The sequence below is a fragment of the Palaemon carinicauda genome, chromosome 1 (assembly GCF_036898095.1).
Source record: "Palaemon carinicauda isolate YSFRI2023 chromosome 1, ASM3689809v2, whole genome shotgun sequence".
NCBI classification, from domain to species: Eukaryota; Metazoa; Arthropoda; class Malacostraca; order Decapoda; family Palaemonidae; genus Palaemon; species Palaemon carinicauda.
Window position 1 is genome coordinate 4,200,747 of NC_090725.1, and position 13,014 is coordinate 4,213,760.

The following is a 13,014-nucleotide window of genomic DNA, read 5'->3' on the forward strand; positions in this document are numbered from 1 at the left end:
TTTAAAATAGTAAATAGGGGATTGGTTCTAAATAATATTTGACGTAATACGTTTGATAATGTATTCGATGGTCTTATCTGATATGTCTCTAATCACTTTATAGTAATTTTTTTGATAAAATAATATCCTTAAAGGACTTCCATTACTAACGACTGAAGAGAGAGAAAACAAGGAAGAAAGCCTATTACAATAGATGGGTATCTCTCTCTCTCTCTCTCTCTCTCTCTCTCTCTCTCTCTCTCTCTCTCAGTCGGTCACTTAAGGGGGGGGGGGGGAAGGCAGGGTCCATGTCCCCCCGTTCGTCATACATCATCGCTTCACGCCCACGTTCAGTTTCACACCCATCTTCACACATGTAGACTCTACTCCCCTTCTCTACTTCCCGCTTCTCTCAACACAGCCACATACATACATACATACATACAGACAGACAGACAGACAGACAGACACCCAAAGGCAAAGTCGGGTCTGATTCACGCATTTACTTCAGCCCAGATCTCCTCGCCACGGCCGTCGCCTCTCCCGAAAATTGGGCAGCTGAGAGGAGCTTAAGAGGGACGGCGGAGTGTGACTGCTCTGTGTTCTTTTGTTTCTAATCTCGTTGCGGGCGTTGTGCTACTGGCGAGGATCACGATGAAGTGAGAAACGGGGGCGGTGGCGGTTGACGAAATGGAAGAAGGTCTTCGTCTGTGTTTTGTGTTATTATTGTTGTAGATGATGTTGCTGTGGTTGTGACGACATTCGATATTAGTGAGTGGGGGATGTTGTGGGTGAGAAAGTGAAAATAAAATACCTTTGTGAACACCTCCCTCCCTCTTTCGCAGGAAAAGCATCTCCTTCGCTGCGAACAGAAATGGCCAAGGGACAGCTCGTAGCAGCTGTCAGTCCAAAACGTCTCCCTCTTCATGGACTTCCTACGGCAAGGGCTACTGTCCTGAAAATCCTCGTTGCGCTCCTGGTGGTGGTGGTGAACGTCAGGGCATTACCAGTCAGCGTGTCACTACCTGGCCTGCCCCGTGATGCCCCTTACTCACCTAGCAGGTTGCTAGAAGATGCTACGCCCTCATCACTGCCTTTCCCAACGCCTCCACCCGGGCTCAATTTCACGACGGAGGCCCCGAGAGTCGGGTCATCATTACATGCGGTAAGTTGAATTAAATGCATTAAATGCTATGTAGATAAACATGCGGTAAGTTGAATTAAATGCATTAAATGCTATGTAGATAAACATGCGGTAAGTTGAATTAAATTTATTAAATGCTATGTAGATAAACATGCGGTAAGTTGAATTAAATTTATTAAATGCTATGTAGATAAACATGCGGTAAGTTGAATTAAATGCCTTAAATGCTATGTAAATAAACATCTTGGATCATAAATAAGTCAAATTCTTTTGTTGTCAAGTGATATATTATGCTTATACTAAATACAAAATTAGTGATTACATGAAAAACTTGAAATTTTTGACATTTTATATACATATTACTCTAATTAGCTTTCACATTCCATTATTCTATTGATTTTGTTTGTATTATTGTTAGTTTTTTTTTTAAATAAACATCTTGGTTCATAAATAAGTCAGATTCTTTTGTTGTTAAGTGATATATTATGCTTACACTAAATACAAAATTAGAGATTACATGAAAATGACATTTTATATACATATTCTAAATAGCTTTCAGATTCCATTATCCTATTCATATGATTTAGTTTGTATTATTATTATTTTTTCAAATATGTTAACATTTCTTGTTTTGGTCGGCCTAATACAAATTAGACAAACGATCTCTCTCTTCTTGTTCTAATTCAAATTAAAAAAAACATTCTATCAGACATTCGTTTATACTACCATATTTTAGACGAATAAATTTTTTTCTCTTGTTTTCGTTGATGACCGTGGGTGTTTACAACATTATTATATATATATATCAAGGCTCGTTTTAATGTATAGTTTATAAATGAGTGATCTATTTCAATGTTGTTACTGATCTTAAGATAATTTAAATCTTTTATTCATTACTTATAATAATAATAATAATAATAATAATAATAATAATAATAATATAATAATAATATAATAATAATAATAATAATAATAATAACAAATAGCTCTTGTTTTTGTATTTTGTATTGTGAACATAGGCCTACAAGATTCTCGGTTCTGCATTAATTGAATTTCGAATATGGTCTCTTAATTTAATCCTTCAGTTTGTACTTTGCGTTTTCGTTTTCAAGTTTGGTTGGCTATTTAATTACATATCCTATAAAATATCTACGGAAATTCTCGATCTTTATTAACATCCTTATAAAATATCCACGGAAATTCTCGATCTTTATTAACCATGTTATTGACAGTCTGTTGTCACTTTGTACTTCGATGACTGTTATTTCCCTCTAACGGCCAAGTTTTGAACTTCCAAGAGGAGTCTTTATTTTTCTTGTTGGCCGAGCTCGTCACTTTTTACTTTTCCTTATTTGCTTTGTTTAACGTAGGCCTGGACTAGTTTATGCGAGCAATTTGTGTCTCATAGGCCCTTCACCAACCGTACTTTTCGTCTCTCCATTTTCATGTCAGTGTTTACACGATATTGGTGTAGTTAACCCTGTGCGATACATCATACTTGTAGACTTAGCTCCGTATTTCAATGTCCTCTTCTATCTTACTCGACCAGTGTCTAATTTCTTCCTTTGTAGGGTTATCTGTCTTTTTGTTTACAACTTCCAGTTTGCTGCCCTATCTTTATACTTATTATGGATGAATTTAACACGTGAACGGGAAATATGTCATGTTTCAGAGTACTCCTCTCTCTCTCTCTCTCTCTCTCTCTCTCTCTCTCTCTCTCTCTCTCTCTCTCATCAGCAACGGGTGTGTTAAATCTCCATGATTATTTAATATTTTTCACTGGTGGAGTAATAAGACATATTAGGCAGAGAATTGGATATGAAGGTGCAAGTTCGTTAAATAATAAAAAGAGATCATGTCTATTGATGGAGCGATAGATATTTGTGCATGATACAATGATAAATTGGGAAAATTAAACCAAACTGTTGAAATGGGTGAATTATTATGGACTCTATCAACGTAAAAGTTAAAAGTGAATTATAAAAGCAATAAAGTTATCATGTTAAATGAAAACAGGAACATAATCGCAGGCTCTATAGAAATCGTAGGATCAGGGAAGAGTGTTATACAGATTAGGATCTCGGTAAAATGGTTGAAAGAAAAACTTTTATGGTGGCAAAAGGTGGAACAAATATAGAGGTTGCTATTGAGACACGTGTTTTCTTAGTTAGCATATGAGGAGTGAGGAAATTTGAGTTTATGAGGAGTGAGGAAATTTGAGTTTATGAGGAGTGAGGAAATTTGAGGAGTGAGGAAATTTGAGGAGTGAGGAAATTTGAGCTTATGAGTGAGGAAATTTGAGTTTATGAGGAGTGAGGAAATTTTAGTTTATGAGGAGTGAGGAAATTTGAGTTTATGAGTAGTGAGGAAATTTGAGTTTATGAGAATGAGGAAATTTGAGTTTATGTGGAGTGAGGAAATTTGAGTTTATGAGGAGTGAGGAAATTTGAGTGAGGAAATTTGAGTTTAGGAGGAGTGAGGAAATTTGAGTCTATGAGGAATGAGGAAATTTGAGTTTGAGGAGTGAGGAAATTTGAGTTAGTGAGGAGTGAGGAATTTTGAGTTTATGAGGAATGAGGAAATTTGAGTTTATGAGGAGTGAGGAAATTTGAGTTTATGAGGAGTGAGAAATTTGAGTTTGTGAGGAGTGAGGAAATTTGAGTCTATGAGGAGTGAGGAAATTTGAGTCTATGAGGAGTGAGGAAATTTGAGTTTATGAGGAGTGAGGAAATTTGAGTTTATGTGGAGTGAGGAAATTTGAGTTTATGAGGAGTGAGGAAATTTGAGTTTATGAGGAGTGAGGAAATTTGAGTCTATGAGGAGTGAGGAAATTTGAGTTTATGAGGAGCGAGGAAATTTAAGTTTATGAGGAGTGAGGAAATTTGAGTTTATGAGGAGTGAGGAAATTTGAGTTTATAAGGAGTGAGGAAATTTGAGTTAATGAGTAGTGAGGAAATTTGAGTTAATGAGTAGTGAGGAAATTTGAGTCTATGAGGAGTGAGGAAATATGAGTCTATGAGGAGTGAGGAAATTTGAGTTTATGAGGAGTGAGGAAATTTGAGTTTATGAGGAGTGAGGAAATTTAAGGAGTGAGGAAATTTGAGTCTATGAGGAGTGAGGAAATTTGAGTTTATGAGGAGTGAGGAAATTTGAGTTTATGTGGAGTGAGGAAATTTGAGTTTATGAGGAGTGAGGAAATTTGAGTTTATGAGTGAGGAAATTTGAGCTAGTGAGGAGTGAGGAAATTTGAGTTTATGAGGAGTGAGGAAATTTGAGGAGTGAGGAAATTAGAGTTTATGAGGAATGAGGAAATTTGAGTTTATGAGGAGTGAGGAAATTTGAGGAGTGAGGAAATTTGAGTTTATGAGGAGTTAGGAAATTTGAGTTTATGAGGAGTGAGGAAATTCGAGTTTGTGAGGAGTGAGGAAATTTGAGGAGTGAGGAAATTTTAGAGTGAGGAAATTTTAGGAGTGAGGAAATTTGAGGAGTGAGGAAATTTAAGTTTACGAGGAGCGAGGAAATTTGAGTTTATGAGGAGTGAGGAAATTTGAGTTTATGAGGCAAGTAGGAATAGGAAGAATTAGTTAAAAGATTAGCATGAAAGATCGTGAACCGATACATCTGCGGCTGATTTTGGGACGTTAGGCTGGTGAGGTGGGTGAGAAGTTTGGAAGCAATGGGAGGAATGAGAAGAATGAGACAATATGGAATGAAAGGTGTGTGTGAGAGAGAGAGAGAGAGAGAGAGAGAGAAAGAGAGAGAGAGAGAGAGAGAGAGACAGAGAGAGAGAGAGAGAGAGAGAGAGAGAGAGAGAGGGGGGGGGGGCTGAAGTTAAAACGTGGTTCTGCAGGAATATAAAAGTTCCCAAATAGCGAGGAAGTTTTCTGCACTTGGGTTAGTGTTTAATCAAACACGTAGATTATATCAGTGATTTATGTCTTAACCATCTATGAAGCCACTCATATTCACAATTTAAGGCCTTTTCTTGTCTTTTATATATATATATATATATATATATATATATATATATATATATATATATATATATATATATATATATATATATATATATTATATACAGTATAGTGTGTGTATAAGTGAGAGAGAGAGAGAGAGAGAGAGAGAGAGAGAGAGAGAGAGAGAGAGAGAGAGAGAGAGTTTTGTATCAGCTTGATGTTTCCTGTCAATATATAAAATCCTTAGCCTTCCCTTTGATGTCTGTCAATTCCTCCTGGTTAAGCAAACTGCCCCCACAAAGGCCTGCATGTCTTCGTAAATGACTTCAGATCCTCCAACATTTCTTTCTTTCACCGCAGTGGCTATCTGTGAACAGCAAAGGGAAACATACATTGTCATGTTGTGTATTTATTCGTGTTTACACCATTATTAACCTTTTGAGCCTTTTTGAAAAATCCATGTGCAAATAATCTTGTGTACTAGTCGATAAAAGTACTTGGTTCAGATATCTACTTGTATCTTGAAATAGACGTCAAATATTCCCGTGTTTGCTTGCATATGTTTTCTAATATCGAATAGTGATATAAAGGAAATATTTAAATAATAAAAGCTGTTTAGAGAAAAGGAAAATAAACGTTCTATTCACATAATATTTTTGCATATCATCGTAAAGAGGAAAAACTAAAGAAAATTGTAGATAAGAAAGTAAAGAATGGGAAAAATCCTTTTGGTGTTGTTCCTATTTTATTTCATAGTACTACGGTTAAGTAATAAAATAGAACAAACTTTTAATAACGATCTTTCATTAAACATATTGCAACGGAATCGAGCATCGCTGGTACTAAGGGCAAAGCATCCTTGCTCGTCTTGGGCAAAATGGAATCTGTTTTTAAGGATTCTTTTTAGCTCCCTTGAATCCCATGATGCAACGGATAAGCTGTCAGGCGGGATCCTATTTCAGAGGTCACGGCTTTAATTGCTGTGCCAGACGACATTAAAGACAGTAGATCAGTGCTCTTTCTCTCTCTCTCTTTCTTTCTTTCTCTCTCTATCTCTCAAAAAAATAAAGTAAATAGATTAGAATAGAGAAAGAAAAATATAAAGTAATTTCTACTCTTTAAACAAGGCAGTCGGATATGTTACCGACAACACCCACTTTCCATATTTTTATCCCCTCTCTCCATGGAGAATAGTAATAGATATATAGTGTCTCTCTCTCTCTCTCTCTCTCTCTCTCTCTCTCTCTCTCTCTCTCTCTCTCTCTCTCTCTCTCTCTTCAGTTTTGCCGCTAGATAATCCTTAATCAGGTCGTCAATTAATCTCTCTTCCTCTCTCGCTCTCTACACTCATTTTGCCAAATAATCATGAATATCTCTCTCTCTCTCCTCTCTCTCTCTCTCTCTCTCTCTCTCTCTCTCTCTCTCTCTCTCTCTCTCTCTCTCTTCAGTTTTGCCGCTAGATAATCCTTAATCAGGTCGTCAATTAATCTTTCTTCCTCTCTCGCTCTCTACACTCATTTCGCCAAATAATCTCTCTCTCTCTCTCTCTCTCTCTCTCTCTCTCTCTCTCTCTCTCTCTCTCTCTCTCTCTCTCTCTCTCTCTCCAAAATCTGCAATTCGCATAAACGTCCTCACTGACATTTGATATACATAAACACTTTTGCCCTTGCGGTTAGCACTTTTCAAATAGTAGTTTATCAAATTATCTAATGACTAAGCCAAGAATACTCACTGCTTAAGAGAGGAAAAATAAACACAAGAGTAATATCATACACAAAAGCAAATGAAGAGACGAGTGCGTAAAATGAAAATAATTTCAGCGAGTTGAATGTCTTTTTTTCACATAGCTAAGATACATCATTCTGCTTATGTCTTCATGAGAGATGGACTACTTTGTTCAATATCTCATTCACTGAAAGTAAAGTGAACGTAGAGAGAGAGAGAGAGAGAGAGAGAGAGAGAGAGAGAGAGAGAGAGAGAGAGAGAGAGAGAGAGAGAGATAATCTAAAGTCACTAAAATGACTAAAGAAACTCCAATTAATATTACCTTAGCGGAAATAATGTGGAGAGAGAGAGAGAGAGAGAGAGAGAGAGAGAGAGAGAGAGAGAGAGGGAGAGAGATTAAGTCACTAAACTAACTAGGAAAACTAAATTATTATTACCTTAGCGAAAATAATGTGGAGAGAGAGAGAGAGAGAGAGAGAGAGAGAGAGAGAGAGAGAGAGAGAGAGAGAGAGAGAGAGAATGTAATTACACGGTTTTTACCCCAATTTCCTCTGACCGCACAGTATTTTGTTAATATTAAAAACCACCAGTACAATTCAAATCTATTTTATTCTTTACGATAAAATTGCTATACACAGAGGGACTTGCACAGTATTTTGTTAATGTTAAAAACCACCTGTACAATTCAAATCTATTTTATTCTTTACGATAAAATTGCTATACACAGAGGGACTTGCACAGTATTTTGTTAATGTTAAAAACCACCTGTACAATTCAAATCTATTTTATTCTTTACGATAAAATTGCTATACACAGAGGGACTTGCACAGTATTTTGTTAATGTTAAAAACCACCTGTACAATTCAAATCTATTTTATTCTTTACGATAAAATTGCTATACACAGAGGGACTTGCACAGTATTTTGTTAATGTTAAAAACCACCTGTACAATTCCCTTCAAATCTATTTTATTATCTACGATAAACCTGCTATATACAGAGGGATCCTCTACACAAACCGTAAATAAAAAGAAAATAAACGCTGAAAAATTCTTTTGGCATGTCACCTAGAAGTTTTGATCATAATTTTCTTCTGATTCGTTGATTGAAATAAGTATTCATAGCTTTAAACCGTGAAATACTGTGTATTCAATTATATAATAGGAACATTATGTATGCATGCTTGTATTCCGGAACGTGCATCTACTTTAATGTGGATAGGTATCGGTCACTAATTACACAAGGCGCTCACATGTACAGTATGTATTATTATTATTATTTTTACTATCCAAGCTACAACCCTAATTGGAAAAGCAAGATGCTATAAGCCCAGGGGCTCCAATAGGGAAAAATATCCCAGTGAGGAAAGGAAATAAAGAAATAAATAACTGAAGAGAACAAATTAACAATAAATCATTCTAAAAAAAAAGTAATGTCAAAAGAGATATGTCATATATAAACTATTAACAACATAAAAAAACAAATATGTCATAAATAAACTATAAAAAGACTCATGTCCGCCTGGTCAACAAAAAAGCATTTGCTCCAACTTTGAACTTTTGAAGTTCTACTGATTCAACAACCCGATTAGGAAGATCATTCCACAACTTGGTAACAGCTGGAATAAAACTTCTAGAGTACTGCGTAGTATTGAGTCTTATGATGGAGAAGGCCTGGCTATTAGAATTAACTGCCTGCCTAGTATTACGAACAGGAATACGTCTACATACAACTACAACAAATTTTCAAACCCCATCTATTAAGCTTACCAACGAGGAGTGAGTCACAATTAAAAATCTTACAACTGCATCGGATATTTCGGTTAATACTGTAGTTTAGATACGACATGTCTGTTTTGACGTTGTTACTTTTTTTTAGAATGATTTATTGTTAATTTGTTCTCTTCATTTATTTATTTCCTTATTTCCTTTCCTCACTGGGCTACTTTTTCCCTATTGGAGCCCCTGGGCTTATAGCATCTTGCTTTTCCAACTAGGGTTGTGGCTTGGATAATAATAATAATAATAATAATAATAATAATAATACCAAAGGAAACAAAATTCAGCCCGAGAACGAAACGGCGAAACCCCTGGAACAAACTGTCACAGTAAAAAGAGAAAAATATCATGAACTACAGCATTGTAAATGGTTTTATGAATTAAACATAACTCAGTTTCTCTCATTTGAAATATTTTACTTACTACTTTTTTACGGGTTTATTCTCGCCCTCCATCAGACACTAAAGGTCTGTTCAGGCGGGTCTTGGTGTGTGAAAATAATTTCATTATTTGAAGGAAAGATGCCCCAGAGTAACTCGTTGCAGCTGTAGATGCAGCCCACATCAGGTGCAGGCAATCGACCACGATCTGCCTTTGAAAATGGCACTACAGTAAAAGCAGTAGACCCGATGATTGTTGTTACTTGTGTACCAACCGTGTATCACACGATCATACATAAATTATTTTATATATATTATGCTTGCATCTGCGCTCTTCCCTCGCACTAAAAAGAACCAGAATAAACATGTCTGCGTTTTTCCTCTGTAACATTGTCTGTTTCTTGAAAATGAAATTTCCTGTTGCCTTGAGGTTTTGTATATAAAGGAGAGTGTTCTTTGATAAAGTTACTCAGTTGATTGCTTCCTGCCTTTGAGTCACAGCCTTCTCTCGGCCCGTCACACTTGTCTCATGTGTAGAGATTCAGAATATCCGAGAAAGCAAAACATTCAGTTGTCCGCCAAGTACAATGTTATGAGAAAAACAACGAAAGTTAAAAAAAAGCAAACTATAAACGTTACTCGTTTATAAAACCCAAATGCAAATTCAAGAAAAAATATAGGTAGGCAAAAAGCAACAAAACATAAATGAAGTCTGCCCAGAGATGAAAATATTTTCCCGAACGTTCGTCATGCAAAAAGAAAACTGAAGGAATATCGAAGTCTCTGCAAAACAATCCCGACGTTGACTCAAGCGAAGGATCTGCTGGTTTTTCCTGCGAAAATAAATATGAGGTCCTTGATTTAAGGGTAGACAGATGCAGAGGAAGGATAAAAAGGGATAAGCTCATGCAATCAAAGAGAGAGAGAGAGAGAGAGAGAGAGAGAGAGAGAGAGAGAATCTCCAACATGCGAAGACCCAGCCAAATGGAAAAGAATTTGTATGTTACTATATCTTTGCTTAATTTGGCTATGAATATAAAACCTAAAATCATACGAACTAATACACTTCTCTCTCTCTCTCTCTCTCTCTCTCTCTCTCTCTCTCTCTCTCGAAGTCTAGTATGGCTGACATAAAATAAACTAATATACTGTTTGTTGTAACGCTAAAACATTCCATTTTTATTTGGCCATACAATGTGGCCCACTCTCTCCTTCCCAGAAATTTTATTGACAAATTTTAGATAGTCAAGAATATAATTTGCTGTTAAGCTAGAATAACCCTGACACTTGCACGCATTTCTGGCACGCACTGGGAGGTTCCCGCACTGTTCACGACAAGTTCACAACACGTTCAAGCATAGTTCACGACATGTTCACACCACGTTCACTCATCTTTCCGCATCTTTCCGCATCGTTCACGCATCGTTCACGCCAGTTCACGCCAGTTCACGACTTGGCCAAATCATATATAAAGACGGGGCTATACTCTATTTTTGTATCAAAGTGAAATTGAAGCAGAATTTAAAAAGTGGTGTTAATTTAAATTGCAAAACTCCAACAAAACAATGACGCCACAGTAAAGCTGACGATAACGAGCAACATTTGATTGGATGGAAATATTTTTCTGTCCCTCCATAACATATCTTATATCTCGAAGGGCGAGATTTATGATGTCATGAACACTTTGCCATTGTCATAAAAAGCCATAACGTCTCATAATTTGTACAGATCGATGATTTGGGAAAATTGCAACAGAGGCAATTCCATATATATGAAGTACATATTAATTACATTTTGACAAAATGCTATTTTCTAGTTTTCTATATTACCCACAGTCTCTCTCTCTCTCTCTCTCTCTCTCTCCTCTCTCTCTCTCTCTCTCTCTCTCTCTCTCTTGTAACTACTTTTCCTGTATCGCTAGTTGCAAGTATATTAATGATTTTGTATACCAATTCCACACATATGAAGTACATATTAATTACATTTTGACAAAATGCTATTTGCTAGTTTTCTATATTACCACAGTCTCTCTCTCTCTCTCTCTCTCTCTCCTCTCTCTCTCTCTCTCTCTCTCTCTCTCTCTTATAACCACTTTTCCTGTATCGCTAATTGCAAGTATATCAATGTTTTTGTATACCAATTCCACACATATAAAGTACATATTAATTACGTTTTGACAAAATGCCATTTTCTAGTTTCCTATAATATTACCACGGCTCTCTCTCTCTCTCTCTCCTCTCTCTCTCTCTCCTCTCTCTCTCTCTCTCTCTCTCTCTCTCTCTCTCTCTCAACCACTTTTCCTGTATCACTAATTGCAAGTATATTAATGATTTTATATACCAATTATACTCTTGTATTCTTATCTGCTTTCCTTCTTTCTGCCTTCCTAATTTGCTGTGTACATATATAAAGTACATATCAATTACATTTTGACAAAATGCTATTTTCTAGTTTTCTATATTAACAGTCTCTCTCTCTCTCTCTCTCTCTCTCCTCTCTCTCTCTCTCTCTCCTCTCTCTCTCTCTCTCTCATAACCACTTTTCCTGTATCGCTAATTGCAAGTATATCAATGTTTTTGTATACCAATTATACTCTTATATTCCTATCTGCTTTCCTACTTTCTGCCTTCCTAATTTGCTGTGTACCCCTATTCATAACTAAAACGGGACAGTGTATCTGCACTCTAACATTATGACTATAACGAAAGTAAAAACGCTTTTCCCTTCCAGGCCAAGTATATGGAAACGTTCGGCTACATCCCGAAGTCGGGACAAAAATTCCAGCTTCGTCTTCTCGGCCGATGCCTTCCAGAAAGCCATCAGGAGGATGCAGAAATTCGGGGACATTCCTCAGACAGGACTCATAGACAATGGCCACTATAGAGGTGAGGACCTGACTCGCTTTCTGGGACTATGGTGTTCCTCATTTTTTTTTTATTGTTACTGTTTTAATAATTATCTAATTTTTTTTTTTTTTTTTTTTTTTTTTTTGGGAATTTCGACAATAGTAAGAGCTACAATGTCGTGATGCTTAACACTTGCCAAACTTACAATTCACCACAAATGTGTGTATTACAATTCCAATGAGTTTTAATGTTATTATGGACTACTACTACTACTACTACTACTACTACTACTACTACTACTACTAATAATAATAATAATAATAATAATATTAATAATAATAATAATAATAATAATAATAATAATAATAATAATAATGATAATAATAATGCCTTCAGATCTTCTTGATTGTTGTTTTAATTTAAGAGGATAAATGAGTTTTTAACTATATTTTCCCATTACCAGAATCCCAAGTCAAGAAAGCTTTTAAAGCTAAATAAAGGACGAGGCAATTTTCAATTCGTAAAAGATTATCCAAATAACAAGTGTATCATTATGCTTTTTATATTTTCTTGTGGCGAGAAACTGAAACGTGTAAATAAAGCCGAGTCCGGCAATGATAGTTCACTGACTTCTCGAACAGCAGTAGATTAAGGGACTCATGAAACACAAAATGACATAAGTAGTTCGCATTATATGGGTAATGCCAGGCTGACACTTGCACGACTTTTTTGCCACGAATTTGTCGTGGCAAGTCGTGACATTTTGTGGCACGAACTGGAAAATAAAAAAAAAAAAATTTACCTCAGAATCACAGCTCACCTGTCCACATTGACACGAACTGGCACGACGAGTTCACGACGAGTTCATGCATAGTTTTAGCATAGTTTGCGCACTTCCCGTATCGTCCCGATGAGTTCACGAACAGTTCGCGCATAGTTCACCGCCGCGTTCACGAAATTTTGTCGTGACCAAAATTTTGAACATTTCAAAATTCTCGTCACGACATGTCACGATGTCACGACAGGTTCACGACGAGTTCACTCCAGTTCACGACGAGTTCACGCCAGTTCACGACTCGAGTCGTGACAATGCGTGCCACAAATTCGTGCAAGTCAGGGTACCTTAATCAATAAAAATCCTTCTTGGGAAAACATTACAGGCGATCAGCATCATTTGTTATTGTTTCACAATTCGTGTTTTCTCCTC

The 13,014-nt window shown here is 36.3% G+C and overlaps 1 pseudogene; it reads left to right on the forward strand.

The window, feature by feature from the left end:
* Positions 1 to 326: 326 nt before the first annotated feature.
* LOC137646134 (matrix metalloproteinase-17-like) lies at positions 327 to 12,305 on the forward strand (annotated as a pseudogene).
* The last annotated feature ends 709 nt before the right edge of the window (positions 12,306 to 13,014 follow it).